Here is a 21,791-nt window from a genome sequence, read left to right on the forward strand (position 1 = left end):
GAAGTCCAGAAAGGAAGGTGCCACCTCAAAGTGCCAGAGTGATTCATGATCCTTAACTTTAAAGTGGGGATGGAGAATGACCTATTGATCAAGGGCCCAGAGTCTCCTGTCTGAGAGTTTCCTAGGCTCATACCTTTTCCCCTTCCATCAAATGCCTTCATACTTGCCTGGGTCTTGCCCAGGTTGAAGGCTCCGCTTCCTGGGCTCTTTGCCCGGAACTCTTTCCACAACTCCTATGTGGTCTTGGTTGCACCTAGAGACCCCCAGGGAGAGCTTGTGTATCATTCAGCAGAAGACAAGTAGGCATGCACGCCAGCGTGAAGGTGGCAGGAGTGACGGGTGAGCTGGCAGGCAGGCTGGACACGCCAGGCTTGGGAACTGTAATGTTCAAGGAATTTCAACTGGCATTGGTCTCCCAGCCAACTGGTTAACGGTGCCGTGTTTGAATCAGTGACCCGCCTCCTGGCCCCTCCTCCTTAGCTAGCCTCTCTCTCCCTCCCTCTCTACTTCCCTCCCTGGGGCCTTCGGGAGGCAGGAGGCTCCTGAAGAGGAGGCAAGCTGAGCTCAGGCCAGCCACTGCTTTCTGTCTCTCCCTTCGCTGGTATGGCTGATGGAGTACAGGGCCAGGGCTGATTCTCACAGAGGCCCAAATCCTTTCTAGTCTAGTCCCTAGAGAGAAAGAAGCCCGTGCCCAGCAGAGCTCTGCTGGACCCTGCCAGCTCCCCACACCCCACCATGACTCTACTGGACGTTTTCTGGGCTTGCTTCAAGAAAGTGAAGGTAAGTGGCTGCCCAGACCCAGCCTGCTCCACTGCTTAGAGGGGAAGGAGGGAGCTGGGGACCACTGTGTGCCACTGGAAGGCAGATGGACTTCTGAGACTACCTTGGAGCTAGAAAGAATTGGATTCAAGTCTTACTTTTGTCACTTAACCAGCTCTATAAATATCTGCTGTTTTCCCATAAAAATAAGTAGGCTAGCTGGCTCTTTATCATAAAACTTGCCTGTGTTGCATCCCAGACCTTGCCACAAAGGAAATATTCTTAACCTCTATTAGCCTCAGTTTCCTCAGATTTAAAATGAAGATAATAGTGGCAATAACCTTATAGGGTGATGAGGTTGGTGTTATTGTTTATATACTAAATGTATGTGAATAAAAGAGATATGTGTGTGAAGATCCTAGCGTGATGCCTCATATATAACATCCATACTATTACCATTAGTAATGGTATTTATTATGATTATTAGTGGTACTATTATTATGATTATTATTACTAATTTCCATCACATATATCAAGCACCTACTCTGTACTAGGCACTGTAGGAGTTACACAAATACAAAAAGGACATGGCTTCTGTTCTCAAAGAGGAGGTAAGAAAAGTGACTGATCTTTATCAAGCACCTACTATATGCTAGACACTATGCTAGATAGTCGGTCAATAAATATTTGTTAAATGCCTACTATATCCTGGACATGGGGGATACATGAGCACAACAGGACCCACAAGGATGTGCAGGGCATGATTTCTGCTCTCAACATCCTAGGGACTGATACTTATTTACTATCTGTTATGCACCAGACATAGGCACTTTCAATACATTAACTGTGGTGGTAATCTTTACCAAAACCCATTGTTTTCCTGTTTTTATAGATGAGGAAGGGACACTATAAACAATTAAGGAAGGTCACTCAGATATGACTGGTAGAACTGGGATCTGAACTCCTAAGTCCATACTTCTCTTGATACTATGTGGCATTCCACAGTTTAATTCAGTAGGGAAACTTTTAAATAACTAGCCTGACTATTAAATATGGTGAAGGGAGGCCTGGGACCCTTGGAAGGAAAGATCACTTCCACCAGGAGCGACTTGGAAAGGTTTCACAGGAGGTTACATTTGGGCTGAGCCTGAGGCTTGAAGGAAGAGAAGACTTTGTCAGTCCAAAAAGGGGGGAAGGGCATTCCAGGCATGCCTGGCAGAGGGAACTTTGTGAGCAAGAGTCTGGAGGCAGTCAAGTGGTGGTGAGTTGGGGGGAGGGCTGGTTTTGTGATGTGTCTCATGTACAGGGTTTGAGTGGAGAGGAACTGGAGAGGGGAAATTAGGCTGCCTCCCATAGGGTTTGGAATAGATCCATGGGTCCATGGTCTTTACCTACAGGGGTACCTAAATGAGATTTTCACCCATATGTGGTGAAATGGGATAAAAGTATGGATAATGTAATGCAGTTTTCAGAAAGCTAAATTAATTCACCTCAAAAGACTATTCTTTATTTGGAGATTATTATGTCCTTCTAATGGGGTGGGGTCCAGGAGTGAGAGATTTTTAAAATATCTGCCCTTAGCAACATAAAGTTTGTAACACTCTGTTCCTTTATTTATTTATTTATTTATTTATTTAAACATTGTCTTTCTCATCTATGAAATTCCAAAGTCTAGAGACAGTTGTTTTAAGGGATAAGGAGGATTTTAGTAAAGTAGGAATATATTTAAGTGGGCAATTTTAAGAAACCTACTCCAGCAGCCTTCAATTCCAGTGTGGAAGAGCCCAAGTGGTGACACAGCATCATGAAGGTGGCTGAGATGGAAGTGAGGGTGGATAGGGAAGAGATGATGAGAGATGGGTCTAATGATAAAGACAAAGCAGGGTGGAAGCAAAAGCACCTGTGAAATTTGACATCCGATTGGCACCACTGTTCACTACTCTGGCTAACCACTCTGGGTACTTGGCAAGGATTTAAATCACTTTGCACTTATTACCTCAGTCTTTCAGACTCCCAGCAAACACTCCCTACCCATGTCAGCCTTTTAGACATTTTGTGAGTAGGAGACCCCCCTAAAAGGCTTGGACACCTCTATCCCAGGTCCCCGACACTAGCACACACAGACACATTCACTCATGCATGTCCACAAATACAGGATGTACACGTGTATGTGTTTATAGTTACATGCACATATGCATAGACACACCATTCAAGTGCACACACACAAATATCAAGACAAACACATTCAAATGCACACACACACACACACAGATAGTGCATATCCACAATCATGTAAACTCACACACCCATGCCTGCATGTACATACAGAGATAGGCACACGTGTACACAAATAAGTACCCTCCCATGCACAAGCAGGCAGGCACACACAAACCTAGGCATATACACAAAATTGTGTAGACATACAAAAGTATGCACATGGCACAAAGGCACATGTGCATGCATGCACACACACAAGGCTATTGCAGATGTGAATCAACATGTGGCTATATCTCAGGGCTAAGAGGCAGCTTGCCAAACTCACATACATGCTACTTTTCCAATGCTGCTGCTTTGAGGCCCCAGTCAGATAAACAGGGCTTCTGAGCTTATAAACCCAGGCAAGGGTATGCGCTGCTATGGGCCACCCTCCCTTTCTGAGCCAGGCCCCCTTGTAAGCAATTGCATGGCTGTGGGAAAGCTGATGGCAGAGAAGAGCATGGCTGTGGCAGAGTCTATCATAGCTGAAAAGGGTCTTTCAGATCATCTCATTCAACCTTCTTGTGGTCCTAATGGAGAAATGAAGCTGCCTACCATCCCACACCATATGGAGCTCTCCATCAACTGAAGAAGTATGAGAAGAGGGATGCAGAGAAACTTAAGCCTGAATTCCACCCCTCTGACACACACACACACACACACACACACACACACACACACACTGGATGTGTGCCTTTGAGCAAGTCCTCTCTGAACCTCAGTTTTCTTATCTGAAAAATGATACTAATAAGCGCTTGCCTCACAGAGATGCCATGAAGATTTGGGGGAGGTTGCACCTTTAATGTGCTTGGCATAGACAAGGTGGTCAACACATGACCTGTTAGAAGCAGAATTCCAAACTGCACACCAGGAGCACCAGAGCAAAGAACAAGGGTTATTCTGTATTTGGAAACTCCAAGGTTAAGATCTCAGGTCTTACTTGCTCCTTAGGAAGAACTTCCCTACAGCACTCTGGCCCTGCCTGAATCTAGGACCAGAAACAACCCATTTGGGAGCTGAAGAATGACACCTCAGAAGCCAGGGATACTGGAAAGGTAGCAAGAGGCCAGGGCAGGGCCCAGGACTGCTTTGAGCTGCACTGGGGTTAGAGGCAGCCAAGGGACAAGATGTTTGGATGTGAGACGAACCCAATATAAATAGTTCCATATGTGTCTGATGTGTCTTCTCTGGAGGCCAGCAGGGGCCAGAAAGGTATAAATGGCCTCTCAGCACAACCAAGCATGCATATGAGTCTCTCACTCTAGCCTCTTATACCTGGCTCCTAGGTACCTGCTCATATGGGTGTATGCTTTCACACTCCCTTTGCCTGCTTAAATTTATATACATATATACACTCATGTAAGCACACATACTCACGTGTGCTTCTTCACACCTGGGGCTCTTTCTGTCCCCAGGCCAGCTCATAAATTCCCAGTCTTTGGCTGGCAGGATATGGGGTGAAAGTGTGACAGTAGCTGCATGATTCAGCAGTTTTACTCTCAGTCTCCAGGATGTCTCTACTTTTCTAGGCCTTTGCTCTTATTGTCTCAAGCAAGACCAATTTGCCACATGCACTGTGTGTTTGCTGTGGGAGGGGCAAGAAGGAGTGTAGAGAATTCAGGAGAGCGTATGAATGCATAGAAAATTTCAAATGGTTCTGGATGCCATTTCCACATTCCATGTAGGAGTCCTATCACACTTTGTCAAAAGGATGGTCAGACATTGTTGCATACCCCCACTGATGTAGAGCTCACCACCTCCTCAAATAGCCTGCTTCATCTGAGGACACTGCCACAGGTCCCTTCATCAACTTGATTGTGTGTGTGTGTGTGTGTGTGTTCTTGTGTGTAAGTGGTTAAATGTAAACATGTACTTCTTAGAATTGTACATATGGTCACCTCTCAGTTACTGGATCCAAAGAAAGGAATTATTACATAGACTGTCATGTCATGGGAAAACCACTTAGTAAGGGCAGGGCAAGGCCTTATGCCTGATAGAAGGAGTCTTCACTCTCAGGACCTCTCTTTGCAGTTTTACAGCTCAGCTTGAATGGTGGGTACTGGTTCCTGACATGGGTGAAAAACCCACACTATGGATTGTCCCTGTGTGGCTAAATTATTAATTACCTAGATGCTGATATATGTCATAAATCTGTGGGGCCTATGTCAATAGGCTGAAGTAAAAGAATAGATTGTACTAAGGTTATTGGCACACATGGATTTAAAGAGATTTGGGAGTTGGTTTTTGAGTCATTTAAGAAACTTTCTTGGAGAAGTTTCCTGGCTCAGAACAGAAGGCAGCTTGGTGTGGCAGAAAGAGCACTGGACATGGAGTCAGACTGGCTTGGAGGTAATGCCCACCTCTGCCACATCTAAGCTGAGTGGTCTTGGCCAAGCCGTCTCTCCTCAGTGGATATGACTTAATGGAATTGCCAATGAAATGGTGTATATACAAGCCCAACACATGATAGATGCACAATTGGATCAAAATCTGAAGGGATTATCTATGGAGAGAAAGAGTAGGGAGGCTTCTTCAAGGAGAAGTAAGACTGAAGACAGAAGAAGGAAGAGACACAGAAAGGCAGGGGACTTGCCCCGGATGTAGAAATTAGGTGTAAATGGTTATGGGAGAAGGGGCCAAAAGGAGAGACTTGCAAATTTGTATGTGGGAGTTAGACTTTGAGAAGGTGTTCTTGATGCAGTGAAAAATCCAAGGTCTCTAGAGTAAGAAAACATGGAGTCAAGCCATTCATTCTCTGAGCCACAAACTGCTAGCTGTGTGACCTTGAGAAAATTACTTCACCTCTTTGAGCTTTAGTTTCTTGCTCTATAAAATGGAACTAATAACAGTACCCACTTCATATAATTGTTATGAGGTTTAACTGAGTGAATACATACAAAGCACTTAGAAAAGCACTTGGCACATGGTTAGTGAGCATTAACTTTTTTTATTATTTGTGCACTGGGGAAAATTATAATTCCTACCTCATAAGGTTGTAGTGAGGATCACACGAAATAATGATGGCAAGGCCCGTTGACATAATTATTTGTTATCTTGAAGAAAATGGGAGGCTTCCTTATGCTGGGAATAGCCTTGAGGGAATCATTCTTTCGCTCATTACCAAGCAATATTTATTCAAGGCCTACTATGTGCCAGACACTGTGTCAGGCCATAAGGAGATAGATAATGGTTAACAAAATAGCTGTGGGTCCCTAACCTCATGGAACTTACTCTCCAGTGGATATAAAATGAGATTTTTTCATACTCACACCACAAAGTGCCCTGTTGGTGGGTATAACTGGTTGAGTCCAGAAAATTCCAGGGTATAAAGTGTTCACTTAACAATTTTAGTCTATCTAACACCAGTGCATGGCAATCCCACCTAGTGTTCAAGGCAAAGGGATGGCTAAACTGGAGTCCCAGGGACTTCTTACAACAGCAGAGCCAGAACAATTTTAATCATAGGCCCAGCCTGCAGATGGAGATGGGGACCTCCAGAATTTGCCTGATCTGAACTCCATTAGGAGTTACCTTGCCCCTCTTTCCCAGTTGCCCCATTTCAACACAATTGATACTGTTTGAACAAGATTGATCAAGAGATGGGACAATATTTGTTCTGGGAAGTGGGAGAGATGGAGATGGGCACTGAGGAAGTAAGATGAGGAGTGGAAAGCAAAGCTTTGACTCTGACCTCTATCTTGGACATGAATTCTTACTTTACCTTTAGTTTCATTGGTGCCAAAAGGAATATGAGTGGGGACTGCTGGAGGGTGAAGGACATATCTGACAATATGGCTGGTGAAGACAGAAGTAACTGGGAACGTTTGCGGATTGGTGATGCCAGGTTTGCTTTTCCCTCCAAAGCACTATAAAAAGTTAAAAGTAATATTATCTAACATTTATAGAGCACGTATTTGTGGTAGACACTGTTCTAAGCCCTACACATATACTAACTCATTTTATCATCACAATAACTACAAGGCAAGTGCTATTATTATCATCATCCTCATTTTATTGAAACATGGAAAAGCTAGGAGACTTACCCAAAGTCACACAGCTATTATTGGGAGTTTCAACCCAGGTAAGCCAGGTCCAAAGTTCATGTTCTATCCACTGTGTTTATGTGATCTCTGCTCTGTTTCTCCACCTATAAAATGACAATGTTAGACTGGTTTATCTCTGAGAGTCCTTCCAGCTCTGGCACTCTCATCATATTTCATATATGCTTCTTTGAACTTCCAAGCAAAGTGAAAAAAAAGTGCTCTCCAAAGGTCAGTGATTTCTACTCAAGGTCCCTGGGGAAGGGGAAGGGGAAGGGAGCCCAGGCTCAGGAAAATGAGCCTGTCCTGGAGTTTCATCCTCCCAGCAGCCAGCAAGGCCTGAGAACAGCTGCAGTCTTGGCAAAAGCTCTGTAAGCCAGGGCCTGGCTTCCAAGTTACTAGTAACAATAACAAGGAGCAGCAGCTCAAGTAGCCTATGCTGGGATGGGGGGCCAGAGATTTCACAGTGGGGAAGAGGAGTGGAGCACCTTGACCCCACTTCTCTGGCCCACCCCTCAAACTGCTGCTGCTGAAACTAGAGACCTTGAAGTCCAGTTCAACTGGCAGTTCCAAGGCTGAGGCTGCCAAGGGGCAGAATAAAGGAAGTCCTGCACTTGGGGAATGGGGCCTGAGGCCCTGGAAATGGGTGTGAATTGACTTTCCCTGGACTCTCCTCTACCCTGGGCTGGGTCATGCTGAGAGCTTGAGAGGAAAAAATTATGATGATATAATCCCATAGCTACCATAAACAGGACACCAATCTGCTAGCCCAAGGTCAGCCTCTACTTCTCCTCTCTGATCCCCAGTTTCCACATACACAACATGGGGAGAATATGCCCTACTTCATAATTGAAGTATGTGAATGATGACATATGTGAAAGGGCCTACTACATTGTAGATGCTCAGTAAATCTGAGTTAAATTTGAAGATAGTTGATTGGTTGCTCTAAGTGATCCTGGGCTCATGGCTTGTACTTTCAGTTTCCTCATCTATAAAATAAGATTTACCTGCCTGAGGAGAGCCTAGAATTCAGAATATCTTGGAAGTAAAAAGACAGTAGGAAACACTGAGGCTCAGGAAGTGGGTTGTTTAGGTGATTTCCCCCTTTTCTCCTCTCTCCACCCTTACTCCCATCCATTGTTGAACTAGTTCAGAGTCTGAAAAAGAGGCGTAGCTCCACCCTGGAACCACTGTGTCACTTTCCTCCAGTCACTTCCTGCACTCACCCCACCCAAGATCCCTCTCCCAGAAGGACTCCCAAGCTCTGGGCAGGAAGGAGGGTCCCTGTTGGCTGGTGGGAAAGCCAAGTCTTTAGGATATGACATTCCTGAGATTATCCAGAGAACCCTTGGGCATTGCAGCTGCAAGCTCACTCTTTGGCCCACTCTCGCCTGCTGTGGAGGCGGAAGAACAGTAAGGAAGGACAGAAAGCCGAAGAAAACAGGACCAAAGGCAAAAGCTAGGCCTGGAACAGCCCTTCTGGCCAGGTGATGAGTGGGGACTGGGAAAGGAGGAAAGGAGGCCCTTCTGCAACTGGCAGGAAGAAATCAAAGTAAAAAGAGTCCAAGGCAGCAGGAGTTTCTGTCATGGGAGGAATTACAAAATGATATGCAGATCAGCCTTCTTGAGGCTACAGGTCAGGTACTCTTTTGAGGTGTATGTGTGAGTAGATATGAGACCACCATGGTCCTGATGGGTCAGAAAGGACATTTAGGTTTTCTGGGAGGCCCCACACTCCAAGCTTGCATGGGACAGCTTGTATCCTCAAAGAGGGGACAAGGGGAAGTAGACCTTCTAGGGATTCCTCAGAAGGCTGTTCCAGACTCTGAATTCTGCAAAGACCTTCTAGAATTCATGTCTTCCATTGTCCTTTCCCAGTTGGGATTGTCCCTTACCCTCTTCCCTGTGTTGAAAGGATGAGAATTGTCAAGGACTTGCATATCATTATAGGCAACAAATAATCTGAAGCCCAGAAAAGAATTGATCAAAGGCACATGGTCAGGCCCAGAATGCCTGTTTTGGTCAGTCTTACTCTAAATTAGGTCTCATTGCCCCTTCCAGGGAAGATATTGGCATCCCTCAAGGCTGCAGCACCCCGTCCCAGCAGATGTCATGCCCCAAACATGAGCACATGTTCTCAGGCCTCCAGGATGGGGTTTAAAATGGCACCATGACACCAATACTCCAATTTAGGACCTGGTGGAAGGATGATTCCAGACTCAGCTTGCACAATGCCCTTCATGAACCCGGATATCTCCATACTGGACTGTGAGCTCTTTTAAGGACCCAGACTGTGTTTTATCCACCCTTGTGTCCAGCCCAACACAGCTCCTATTCTAGGTCTAGTCTAAAGGAAGTTGACTGAGTGTATAGGACATATACACATACTCATGCTCATACTAGTAGCCAGACCCACTGTACCTCGTCCCAGCTGAGAAACCCTAAGATATAGAGAAGTCAGCTCTTGAGGAATCAGGGGACCCTGTTTCCCACAGTGGCCATAGTCTGTGTTGGCAGAACACTGGCTGGGGCTGGGCCTGGAGGTGGTGAAGGCCCACTCTGGAGAGCAGGAGGGTCAGGCTGTGAATAGGACTCTGTGTGGCCTAGAGGATAGGGCTGGAGGAGGCTGGAATGTGAAGAATGTGCTCCCATGACTGGCCCCAGGCTTGAGCCTGTGGCACAGGGCTGGCCAGGGGATGAGGGGGAGCAGAGAAACCAGGCAAAGAAAGCTTGAAAACCAGGCAAAGAAAACCAGGCCTTTTTCAAATCTCAAGGCAAGGACTGGTCATACAGCTTGCAGACCCAGCAGAGAGGTTGCTGGAGAGAGTGAGGTCCATCCTGGCCACTTATGGCTGAAGATTCTTTGGGTTTTGACAAGGCTTGTCAGTGGCTTTTGCAGCTTGTCTCCAAACTAACCTTCTCAGACCTCTCACTTTCTCACACAGCAACCAGCTTTCTTCTCCCATCCCATCTCCCTTCTGCTCCCATTCCCTTTTCGGGTTCTCTCTTTTTCACTCTTTCAACATGATTCCCTATTTTTCTCAAAAACTCCTGATTTTTTCTTTTTATGCCGGCCACTCTATCACCCACTGGACTACAACCTCCTCAAGGGCAAGGACCACATCTGCTTCTGTGCAATTTTGCATTTGTAGGTCTACCACAGTGCCTTCTGGATAGCTCTGAATGGATTCTCCACAGACTCCTCAAATTCAACAGTTTCAAAACTGTGATTCATTACAAAAAGAAGATCCCTGTTCTCCCTACCCCCAACCATGTATTTTCCTCTGTTCCTGCCCTCAGTTAATAGCCCCATTATCTACCCAGTTCCACAGGCCAGAAAGTTTGGATTCATCGTTGACTCCATTTTTATGCTCCCACATCCTGTCATTGACTTTTGGTTCCACCATATAAACAGTTCATATATTGGTCCTCTTTTCGGTCCCAAAGGCCACTGCTCAGATCTGCTCTGGCCTCTCTGTCTCTAGTTTTGCTTAACCTCTCCCAGTCCTTTTCCCAATCTATTCTTCACTCAACAGATAAAATAACATTTTGAAATATAAATCTGACAATGGTACTCTTCTGTCCTTTCAATGGCTTCCCCCTGGGTTCTGGATAAAGTTCAAATTCCTTCACGTGACCTACAATGTACTTCATAATCTGGCCCCTATCCACTATTCCATCACTCTACTCTCCAGCCAGACTACACACTTCCACAAACCATGTGCTTCTATACCTCCTTGCCCTTTTCTATGTTCTTCCTTTGCCTGCCATCTTGTCTGCCTCATGAACAACTAACGATTCAGCCTTTAAGACCTGTTCAAAATGCTGCTTACTTCATGAAGATCATCATGACAATGCACCTACATTCCCAGCAAACAATTACTCCATTTGCTAAGTTCCACAAAGTTTTATACTTCCCGGTAGCACTTACATGGAATTGTGATGATTTGCACATGCAGTTTCCCCAGTCACCTGCTTGGCTGTGAATTACTCAAGGACAGGGGACATGAGCAATTTGTCTGAATCCATGAATACCTACCCCAGGGCCTGGCCCTGAAGAGGCTTGCAGTGAGTGAATGAATGAATAAATTAATGATGGGAAGACTGTAACCACTAATCCTGGTCCTCTCCAAGAGTGGTTGTCTCTGTAACTGCTGGATTCCTGGGTTCAAAACACCCCCAAGTGTAAGGAATATGCTCTACAACAGGGAAAAAAGAGCCTCCACTCTGCAGCAGAACTCTCTGATGTAGAAGTTTATGCCTCACCTTTCCCTGTAAGTTTCTCAGCTACTATGATCAGGGTCCAAAGCAGAGTGGGACTCATAGTCTTGACCTAGTCATGGTTATCCTGAACCCCAGGGAGAAAAGAATAAGATGCAATAAAATTGGGAGCTCCATAGGCCTAAAGTGTAAATTTGGCTCTGACATTTGCTAGCTATGTTACCTTGGGTAAGTCATGTCACTTCTCTGGGCTTCGTTTTCCTCATGTGTTACATGAAGATAATAAAACTTACCATGTGGAATGTTTGTGACAAACAAGATCACTTACTTGTGACCTGTAAATCCCTGTGTAAAATTAAAGCTTATTTAGCTCTTGATGTTTAATTCTTTAATTCTTTACTTCTGTTATACCCATGATGGGTTGGGGGATAGGGTGGGAAAAGAGGAAATTTAATGTGAATAGAACATGACTTCAGAGTAACAGACTGTCCTACCCATCAGTTCATCTCCTAATTTCCCAAAATGGTCACATTTAGGACCTCACAGGAGGCTGTTTCCTCTTTCCCTCCCACTCCCTTATCTTTTTCTTTTACTCTCCTTTCGTCCACCACTAATAATTATATTGACTAGGTTAATCATAGGTTCTTTTGTAGCTTGTAGGGTAATTTCATATCTGTCCCTCTTGATTGATCTTCTCCTCTTTTTACACCTATCTCATTCTATACTTTGCCAACTCTCTCATACTAACAACCCTCAAGGACCTTGTCAGTGAACATCCCGGGGGACACTTCTTACCCTTCCTCTCTCCTGTGGCCAATTGTGGGTTGAAGATTCACCAGGTTGTCTTGTGGTCTACAAGGGTGGAGCTGAACTTTAGCCATTTAAAATGATCTGGGGCTGAGACTAATCTCCTAGGACTAGATATCATTGTAGTCAAGTGTCTGCACCTAGTGAGGCAATCATTATTCAAGGGATAAGAGAGATGACAAATACTATGGCAACTCTGTTACTGATAAGCTTTTGGTTGACTGCATAAGAGAAACCCTTCTTTCTTTTCTTCCTAACTTTCAAATTACAATCTTGATATTGATTTCCTGTAAAAGCCTCCTAAAAGGTCTGCCTGCTTCCACTCTAGCTCCACAATGCATTCCTCACACAACAGCCATAAAATGATCTTTTTAAGGTGAAAATCAGATAGTCATTCTCCTCTACACACTCCAATGGTTTCCTAATGTAATTTAAATAAAAGTCCAAATTCTCCCCCTGGCCCTTAAAGCACCTTACCTCTCTCTTCCATCTCTGCTTGAATATTCTGCACCAAGATTGTCACATTACTGGTTCCTTCTTTTCATACATGCCTCTATTCAAAGTTCTGCTCCACTACATAATAATAATGGGGACAATCCAACAAGAAGATATAACAATTGTGAATGTTTATACATAGGGTCACCAAAATACATAAAACAGTTAAAAACAAACATAAATGAACTAATCAATAATAATACAATAATAGTAGAGGACTTGAACACCCCACTTACATCAATGGACAGATAATCTAAACAGAAAATCAACAAGGAAACAGTGGCTTTGAATGACACACTGGAACATATGGATTTAACAGATGTATTCAGAACATTCCATCCTAAAACAGAAGAATACACATTCTATTCAAGTGCACATGGATCATTCTCCAATATAGACCACATATTAGCCTACAAAACAAGCCTCAACAAATTCAAGATGATCGAATTCATACCATGCATCTTTTCTGACCAGAATGCTATGAAAGTAGAAGTCAACCACGAGAAAAAATCTGTAAAGAGCACAAATACATGCAGGTTAAATAGCATGCTACTAAACAATGAATGGGTCAACCAGGAAATAAAAGAAGAAATAAAAGTACATGGAAGCAAATGAAAATGAAAACACAAAAGTCCAAAATTTTGGGATGTAGAAAAAGTGGTTCTAAGAAGGAAGGATATAGCAATAAAGGACTACAACAAGAAGCAAGAAAAACCTCAAACAACCTAACCATACACCTACAAGAGATGGAGAAAGAACAACAAACAAAATATAAAACCAGTAGAAGGAAGGAAACAATAAAGACTAGAGCAGAAATAAATGCTAGAGAAACTAAAAAACCAGTAGAACATATCAATGAAACCTAGAACTGGCTCTTTGAAAATATCAGTAAAATTAATAAATCTCTCCCCAGACATATAAAGAAAAAAAGGTAAAATATTCAAATAAACAAAATCACAAATAAGAGAGGAGAAATAACAACTAACACCATGGAAATACAAACAATTATAAGAGAATATCATGAAAAACTATATGCCAACAAGTTGGTCAATCAAGAAGAAATTGACAAATTCCTGGAAGCATATAAACTACCAAGACTTCCTGGAAGGATATAAACTACTAAGACTTAAACAGGAAAAAATAGAAAACTTGAACAGACCAATAATCAGCAAATAAATTGAATCAGTAATCAAAAAACTCCCAACAAACCACAGTCCAGGGCCAGATGGCTTCACAGCCCAATTCTACCAAACGTTTAAAGAAGAGCTATACCTATTCTTCTAAAACGATTCCAAAAAATAGAAAAAGAAGGGTAATTTCCAAATTCATTCTATGAGACCTCATCTATGAGGCATTATCCTGACACCAAAACCAGATAAAGACCCCACTAAAAGAGAGAAATACAGGCCAATATCCCTGATGAACATGCATGCAAAAATTCTCAATAAAATGCTAGCAAATTTAATCCAACAATACATTAAAAAAAATAGTTCACCATGATCAAGTGGGATTTATTCCTGGGTTGCAAGAGTGGTTCAATATTTGCAAATCAATCAATGTGATACATTACATAGATAAGGGAAAGGATAAGTACCGTCCAATCATTCCAATAGATGCAGAAAAAGCATTTGACAAAGTACAACAACCATTTATGATAAAAACCCTCAAGAAAGTAGGGTAACAGGAAGCATATCTCAACCTAATAAAGCCCATATATGAAAAAGCCACAGCTAGCATCATCCTTAAATGGGGAAAAACAGAACTTTACCCCTAAGGTCATGAACAAGACAAGAATGTCCCTTCTCACCATACTTATTCAACATAGTACTGGAAGCCCTAGGCACAGCAATCAGACAACAAAAAGAAATAAAGTCATATAAATAGGTAATGAGGAAATAAAACTTTCACTATTTGCACATGACATGATACTCTATATAGAAAACCCAAAAGACTCCACCCTAAAACTGCTAGAACTGATACACGAATTCAGTAAAGTTTCAGGATACAAAGTCAATGTACAGAAATTTGTTGCATATCTATACACAAAAAATGAAGCAGCAGAGGAGGAAATTAATAAAACAATCTGATTTGCAGTGGCACCCAACATAGTAAGATATCTAGGAATAAACCTAACTGAAGAGGTAAAAGAGCTGTACTCTGAAAACTATAAAACACTGATGAAAGAAATTGAAGATGAAACAAAGAAATGGAAATAAATTCCATGCTCATGGATTGGAAGAATAAATATTGTTGAAATGTTTATACTTCCCAAAACAAGCTACACATTTCATGTAATCCCTACAAAAATACCAACAGCATTTTTCACAGAACTAGAATTAACAACCCTAAAATTTGTATGGAACCACAAAGACCCCAACTAGCCAAAGCATCATGAAAAAGCAAAGCAAAGCTGGAGGTATCACAATTCTGGACTTCAAGTTATATTACAAAGCTGTAGTGATGGAACTAGAGTGTACTATGCTAAGTGAGATAAGTCAGTCAGAGAAGACAAATATCACGTGATTTCAGTCATATGTGGAATTTAAGAAACAAAACAGATGAATATAGGAGAAGGGAAGGAAAAATAAAACAAAAACAGAGAGGCAAACCATAAAAGACTCTTAACTATACAGAACAAACTGAGGGGTTTTGGAGGGGAGGTGGGTGGAGCGATGAGTTAAATAGATGTAGAGGGCACTTGTTGGGATGAGTTCCAGGTGTTATATGGAAATGATGAATCACTAAATTCTACTCCTGAAACCAATAGTACACCATATGTTAATTAACTTGAATTTAAATAAAATCTTAGAAAGAAGTGTAAAAAAACAAAAAACAAAGAACTCCCCCCCAAAACCAAACAGTGTTGGGAAAACTGGATATCAACTTGCAAAAGAACGAAACTTGACCACTTTCTTACACCATAAATAAAAATAAACTCTAAATGGATTAAAGACCTAATGTGAGTCCTGAAACCATAAAAATCCTAGAAAAGAACACAGGAAGTAACCTCTTTGACACGGGCTGTAGCAAATTTTTTCCATATATGTCTCCTGAGATAAGGGAAACAAAAGCAAAAATAAACTATTGAGACTAAATCAAAATAAAACGTTTCTGCACAGAGAAGCAAACAATCAACAAAACTAAAAGGCAACTTACAGAATTGGAGAAGATATTTGCAAATGACATATCCAACAAAGGGTTAGTATCTAAAATATATAAAGAACTTATAAAACTCAACACCCAAAAAATCAATCCAATTAAAAATGGGCAGAAGACATGAACAGACATTTCTCCAAAAAAGACATCCAAATGGCCACCAGACATATCAAAACATGTTCATCATAACTTATCATCAGGGAAATGCAAAATGCAAATCAAAACTACAATGAGATATCACCTCACACCTGTCAGAATGGCTAAAATCAACAACATAAGAAACAACAGTTGTTGATGAGGATATGAAGAAAGAGGAACCATCATGCACTATTGGTGGGAATGTAAACTGGTGCGTCCACTGTGGAAAACAGTGTGGAGATTACTCAAAAATTGAAAAACAGAACTGCCCTATGATCTAACAATTGCAGTACTAGGTAGTTACCCAAGGAAAACAAAAATACTAATTCAAAGGGATACATAACCCCAATGTTTATAGCAGCACTATCAACAATAGCTAAATTATGGAAATAGCCCAAATGTCCAATGACTGATGAATGGATAAAGAATATACCATACATACACACACACACACACACACACACACACACACTGGAATATTACTTAGTCATAAATAAGAATGAAATCTTGCTATTTGAAATGACATGGGCGGAGCCAGAGACTATTATGTTAAATGAAATAGTCAGAGAAAGACAAATACCATATGATTTCACTCATATGTGGAATTTAAGAAACAAAACAAATGAACAAAGGGGGGGGAAAGAGAGAAAGAGAGACCAATAGACTCTTAATTATAGAGAACAAACTGATGGTTACCAGAAGGGAAGGGATGGCAGGATGGGTTAAATAGGTGATGGGGATTAAAGAGTGCACTTGTGTTGATGAGCACAGGGTGATGTATGGCATTGTTGAATCACTATATTGTACACCTGAAACTAATATGTTAACTAATTTAGATGAAAATAAAAGCTTAAAAAAACCCACAAAGCTCAGCTCCTCTGAGACACCATCTCTGACCATATTTTCTAAAGCAATTATCCTTATTTATCCTACCCTATCACTCCCTACCTCATCCTGTTTTTTAGTTTCTGCTTCTTGGTTCTTAATTATGTCTGAAATTTCCTTTTGTTTATCTGTTTACCTATTGATTGTCCCTGTTCTGTGAGAACAGAGACCTTATCTGTCTAGATGACTGCTACAGCTTTAGCATACTGCATAATGCTCCATAGGGCACTGGTGCTCTATAAATATTTATTGAATGAATGAATTTATAATGTGTTTTATAATTTTTAAAAGTGCTTTCATGTAATTTAATTTCTCACAAAGCCTGTGAGGTGGGGATCATTACCATCCTAGACTTATAGATGCAAAAAATGAGGCTCGAGAAGGTAAGTCCAATGTTACATAAGGTAGCCCTGAACTTGAGTTTTCCAATTCTAAATACTGCTCTTCCCACCAATATGCCTTACTTCTAACCAAGGATGGCATGTGCCAAGAAAATTTTGACTGATTCTTTGGTAATCCTTATTGTCAGTTCTTGGAACAGCACTGTGAGCTGTGCAGACTGTCTCCAGTCTCCTGACTTGGTCTCCGGTCTCCTGACTTCCCCAGTTGATGAGAGTGAAGTGAACCAGAGGAATCAGCCAGTGGAGTGGGAGAAAGTATTGTGCATCAAGTAGTCAGGAGTCTGGACTTCTAGACTCTACTTTGCTCCCTATTGTATTCCACTTTCCTTTTCTGTAAGCTTCAGTGTGTATTTCCGTGAAATGAGTAGATTGAACTTGACTTCAAAGTTCCCTTCCAGTTCTGACATTGTGTGGGTTGATTTCAATGTGTTGATTTTTTTCTGTTTCCTTTGCAGTGCTTCCCATTGCTGCAGAGGAGGAAGACTAAAGGTAAGTGTGTGAAGTGAGGATCACAAGTGGCATGCAATATGGCTGAGCTTCTCAATGGTTCTCATGGGCTGGCTGATCTGGTTCCTGACCAGTGGCCTAGATGTAAAATCTGGCAACATCCTCTCTGTCACCCTCCAGTGGGCATTTCCTGAGCTCTTCCAGCCTTTCTTTTTGAAAGAGAGTGAGTATGCAGAACTTCTTTATTTCTCAGATAGAAGGTTTTCTCTGGTCGGGGAGCCAGGGGAGAATTTCCCTGAAGAACTATCAGCAAGTGGCAGCCACCCATATGCTTCCCTTGTTCTCAGATGCTTTCTTTCCACCAGAAAGTATATTAGGGGTGGGAGGTTTGTTGAGAAAAGGAATAAATAAGTGGAAGGTAAAGGAAGGAAACATGACATTTAGGGGGTGTCTGGGTGGCTCAGTTGGTTAAGTATCGGACTCTTGATTTTGTTTCAGGCCATGATCTCATGGTTCCTGAGACTGAGTCCTGCATCTGCATCCGGCTCTGTGCTGACAGAGCAGAGCCCGCTTGGGATTCTCTCCCTCTGCCCCTCCCCCCCCTCAAAATAAACATTAAAAAAAAGAAACATGAGGGGGCACCTAGGTGGCTCAGTCAGTTAAGCGTCTGACTTCGGCTCAGGTCATGATCTCACAGCTTGTGAGTTTGAGCCCTGCATCAGGCTCTGTGCTGACAGCTCAGAGCCTGGAGCCTGCTTTGGATTCTGTGTCTCCCTCTCTCTCTGCCCCTCCCCTGCTCTTGCTCTCTCTCTGTCTCTCACAAATAAATAAATGTTAATTTTTTTTAGGAAACCAATTTGACAATAAATTTCATATTAAAAAAAATTTTTATAAAGATTTTATACACTAGGGTCTTATTCCTTCTGAGCCTATGTAGATCTCCTCCTCCAAAGATCCCTCACAGGGAATGGGGTCATACCTTACTATCTCACTCCAGTTCATTTTTTAGCCACTCAAAGTCACTATAGCACTGCCGTACACAGGACTCCTTCAACTTGAAGATAGGTAGGTTTGTCTACAGGGAAGGAAAAATGAGAGAAGAGAGATGGTAACTAACGTTCAGCCTGTAGTGGCCACCTGTCAGAACTACTTAGGTCCCAATGAAGAAATAATTCCTGTGGACCATGCTCCTATAATCCTTTAAAATACTATCAGGTAAATACCAATTCTTACCACATCCAGCCTTGTCACAGATGGTGACTAGAAGTCACTTGCTGCTTAGAATTTATCCTATAAATAGACTTGAAGTTCAGGCCCCTGGGTGGCTCAGTTGGTTCAGCGTCTGACTTTGGCTCAGGTCATGATTTCATAGCTTGTGAGTTCGAGCCCCACATCAGGCACTGTGCTGACAGCTCGGAGCCTGGACCCTGCTTCAGATTCGGTGTCTCCCTCTCTCTTTCTCTCTGCCCTTCTCCAGCTCACACTCTGTCTCTTTCTCAAAAAATAAGCATTTAAAAAATTAAAAAAATAAACATGACATTTAGAATTCAATGTGATATAACCAACACTTTCTTTATCTAGAAGGCTTCTAAGAGAGTTAGGACTGAGGGAATATATATAGCTTTGAGGGAGAAAACTCCCTCCTTTTTCTCTCTAACAAGTTTCTTTGCACCTTGCTGCATATTTGCCTTCAGTCTCTGGTGTCCTACTTGGGTGGGCAAATTAGTGGCATCCTGGGAACAGCTCCCTTTCATTGAGGAGGAAACAGTTGTCTAGAAGGGGATGCCTGGTTTGGGGAAGAAAAGAAAGAAGGATACTAGCCAGGATTTCACAGTCTGAACTACTAGCATTGGCTGGGCTTTGCTGAGGTCATTTAGGCCATCCTTGGCTCTAGCTTAGCCTCAGCTATTCCCATTGGCTACAGTTTTTCATTAGGATGAGGTCATCACTTGAATGGAATGAGCATGAGATCATCCACTAGCTGGAATGAGCATGACTTTCTAGGAAGGTAACAGAAACTGAAAGGCACCAATGAACACGTGGCATGCTAAAGGCCTATGTGAGGTGTCTTGGGGAGATGTTGGAAGAGATGTCCTGAGCTCTTGCTCCTGAAGACTACTCCAAGTAGTTGGAGCCAGTTTGGGCACAGTTTTACCTGGAGGCAGAGAGGGGATCTGGTGACTTCCCAAGTACTTTTCCACCTTCGGATTTTGAGTTCTTGGGTGGCAGCTGCTAGAAAAGAAGAATTGGCTGGGTGAGGTGTTTATTTGCATTGCCGTGACAGCAGACAAGAGGGACTTATTTTGAGGTGGGAACACTGCAGTGATCAGCATAGAGCATACATCTGCTCCTCCACTGCCCACCTCTTCCCCCATCACCATTCCAGGACTTCTGGCTAAGCACAGTTCCTGCTTTGCAAAAGAGACTTCTGGGGGCACAAGACCTGTGGTCTGCCCAGTTCTGGGAGAAGGACAAACTTCTACATTTCAGAGACACCAGCTGCAGAGGCTAAAAGGAAACCCCTCATACCCTGAAATAGTGACCCCCTCAGATGAATGCACTTGCAGCTTCCAAGTTGCCTCATTAGAATGTCTGTGCCAAGCCCAGCAACAGTGCTGAATCCTGGAAGGGTGGGTACTAGGTGCCTGAGAGGTCTGTGACTTCCAGAGGAAAGAGGAATGTCTTTTAGGGGATGTGGCCAGGCAGAAGAGATTGCTACCTACAAAGCTGAGCCGAGACTAATTTTTGTGCTACTTCTTTAGGTTAAAGTTTGAAAATGTCTATTTAAGAGCAAATGTGAATACATTGTCTCAGGCCAATCCGAGGACTATCTGGCACAAATTATGATTTTATGTGGATTTGGCAATGGAAGCAGCAAGGCACTGGGAACCAGGGGACCTAGATTTTTGCCCAAATTTCATTACCAATTCACTCTGTCAGGCCAGCTAAGGAACTTCTATCTCTAGACCATGGTTCACATCTACAAAATGGAGCTTATTGCATGGGGCTCTTGTATGAGTCATACAAGATAGTGCATTAAAATGTTAAAGTACTTAACAAATGTGATTATTTCTGAGATCTAGCTCATGTAAGGAGCAGAAATCTTTGGGGTTTTTTTTATTCATTTATTTTTGGAATATGGAATACCCTCACATGTCTCAAACATAAAGAAATATGAAAATAAAAAGTTTTCCCACCCTTGTCTCTCAACCACCCAGAAATCCCCTTGGAGGTGACCAATGTTACCACCTTCTTCAGCCCTTGATGAGTTTAGAAGGTCTAAAGTGAGTTTGCTAGACAGGACATCAGTGGAGGCTGTGGCTGCCCGATTTGGTGTGGGGGAATGGCTGACCAGAATGTGCGGAAAAGGCAATGGAGAAGGAATTGTGGGGAGGGAAATGTGGGCAGTGGTGGAATAAGCACTAGTCTGGGTGACAAGAGGCCTAGGATCCAGTATTGACAGCTCCACTCATGGTTGAATGATCTTAAGAACTTTTCCCTCTCTGATCCTCAATGTTGCATCTGCACATTAAAACTATTATGTTTTCACATGCCATTCTTACAAGTTCCTCCAGAATTGAACAGATGTGGTAGAGGAGAGGACTAACCAGGGACATATTAGAGAAGAAAAAGCCAAGACACTGATTCAAAGCTGACAATCGAATGTGATTTGCATATGTAATCTTTTTCATGTTAAGATCAATCAAAGGCTTTTCTGACATGCTACTGCTTTTGTCCTTTGTCAGTGGTCTCACTGACAGAGCAAACCTTTGGTACAGTTTTCACTGGAGAATGTTAGGAATGTCTAACTTGATTCAACATATGTAGTTCTGCCCAGGCCCAAGAGGATGGCCTGATGGGACTTTGGCAGTCCTGCTATAATGGTCCAAGAATCCACTAGCATAATGTTTCCCAAATTTTACATATTTGTGAATCAACTTCACAATTTTTTTTTAACGTTTATTTATTTTTTGGGGGACAGAGAGAGACAGAGCATGAATGGGGGAGGGGCAGAGAGAGAGGGAGACACAGAATCGGAAACAGGCTCCAGGCTCTGAGCCATCAGCCCAGAGCCTGACGCAGGGCTTGAACTCACGGACCGCGAGATCGTGACCTGGCTGAGGTCGGACGCTTAACCGACTGCGCCACCCAGGCGCCCCCCAACTTCACAATTTTAACCATCACT

The 21,791-nt window shown here is 42.7% G+C and overlaps 1 protein-coding gene across 1 annotated transcript in view; it reads left to right on the plus strand.

Moving 5' to 3' along the window:
• The first annotated feature begins 606 nt into the window (after window positions 1–606).
• STARD8 (StAR related lipid transfer domain containing 8) overlaps window positions 607–21,791 on the plus strand; it is an 85,053-nt gene continuing 63,868 nt past the window's right edge. The window contains exons 1-2 of the mRNA XM_045471106.1: window positions 607–780; window positions 17,614–17,647. The gene's annotated coding sequence lies outside the window, so the exon portion shown is untranslated. The remainder of the gene's footprint in view (window positions 781–17,613; window positions 17,648–21,791) is intronic.

The sequence above is a fragment of the Leopardus geoffroyi genome, chromosome X, assembly GCF_018350155.1.
Source record: "Leopardus geoffroyi isolate Oge1 chromosome X, O.geoffroyi_Oge1_pat1.0, whole genome shotgun sequence".
In the NCBI taxonomy this organism is placed as follows: Eukaryota; Metazoa; Chordata; class Mammalia; order Carnivora; family Felidae; genus Leopardus; species Leopardus geoffroyi.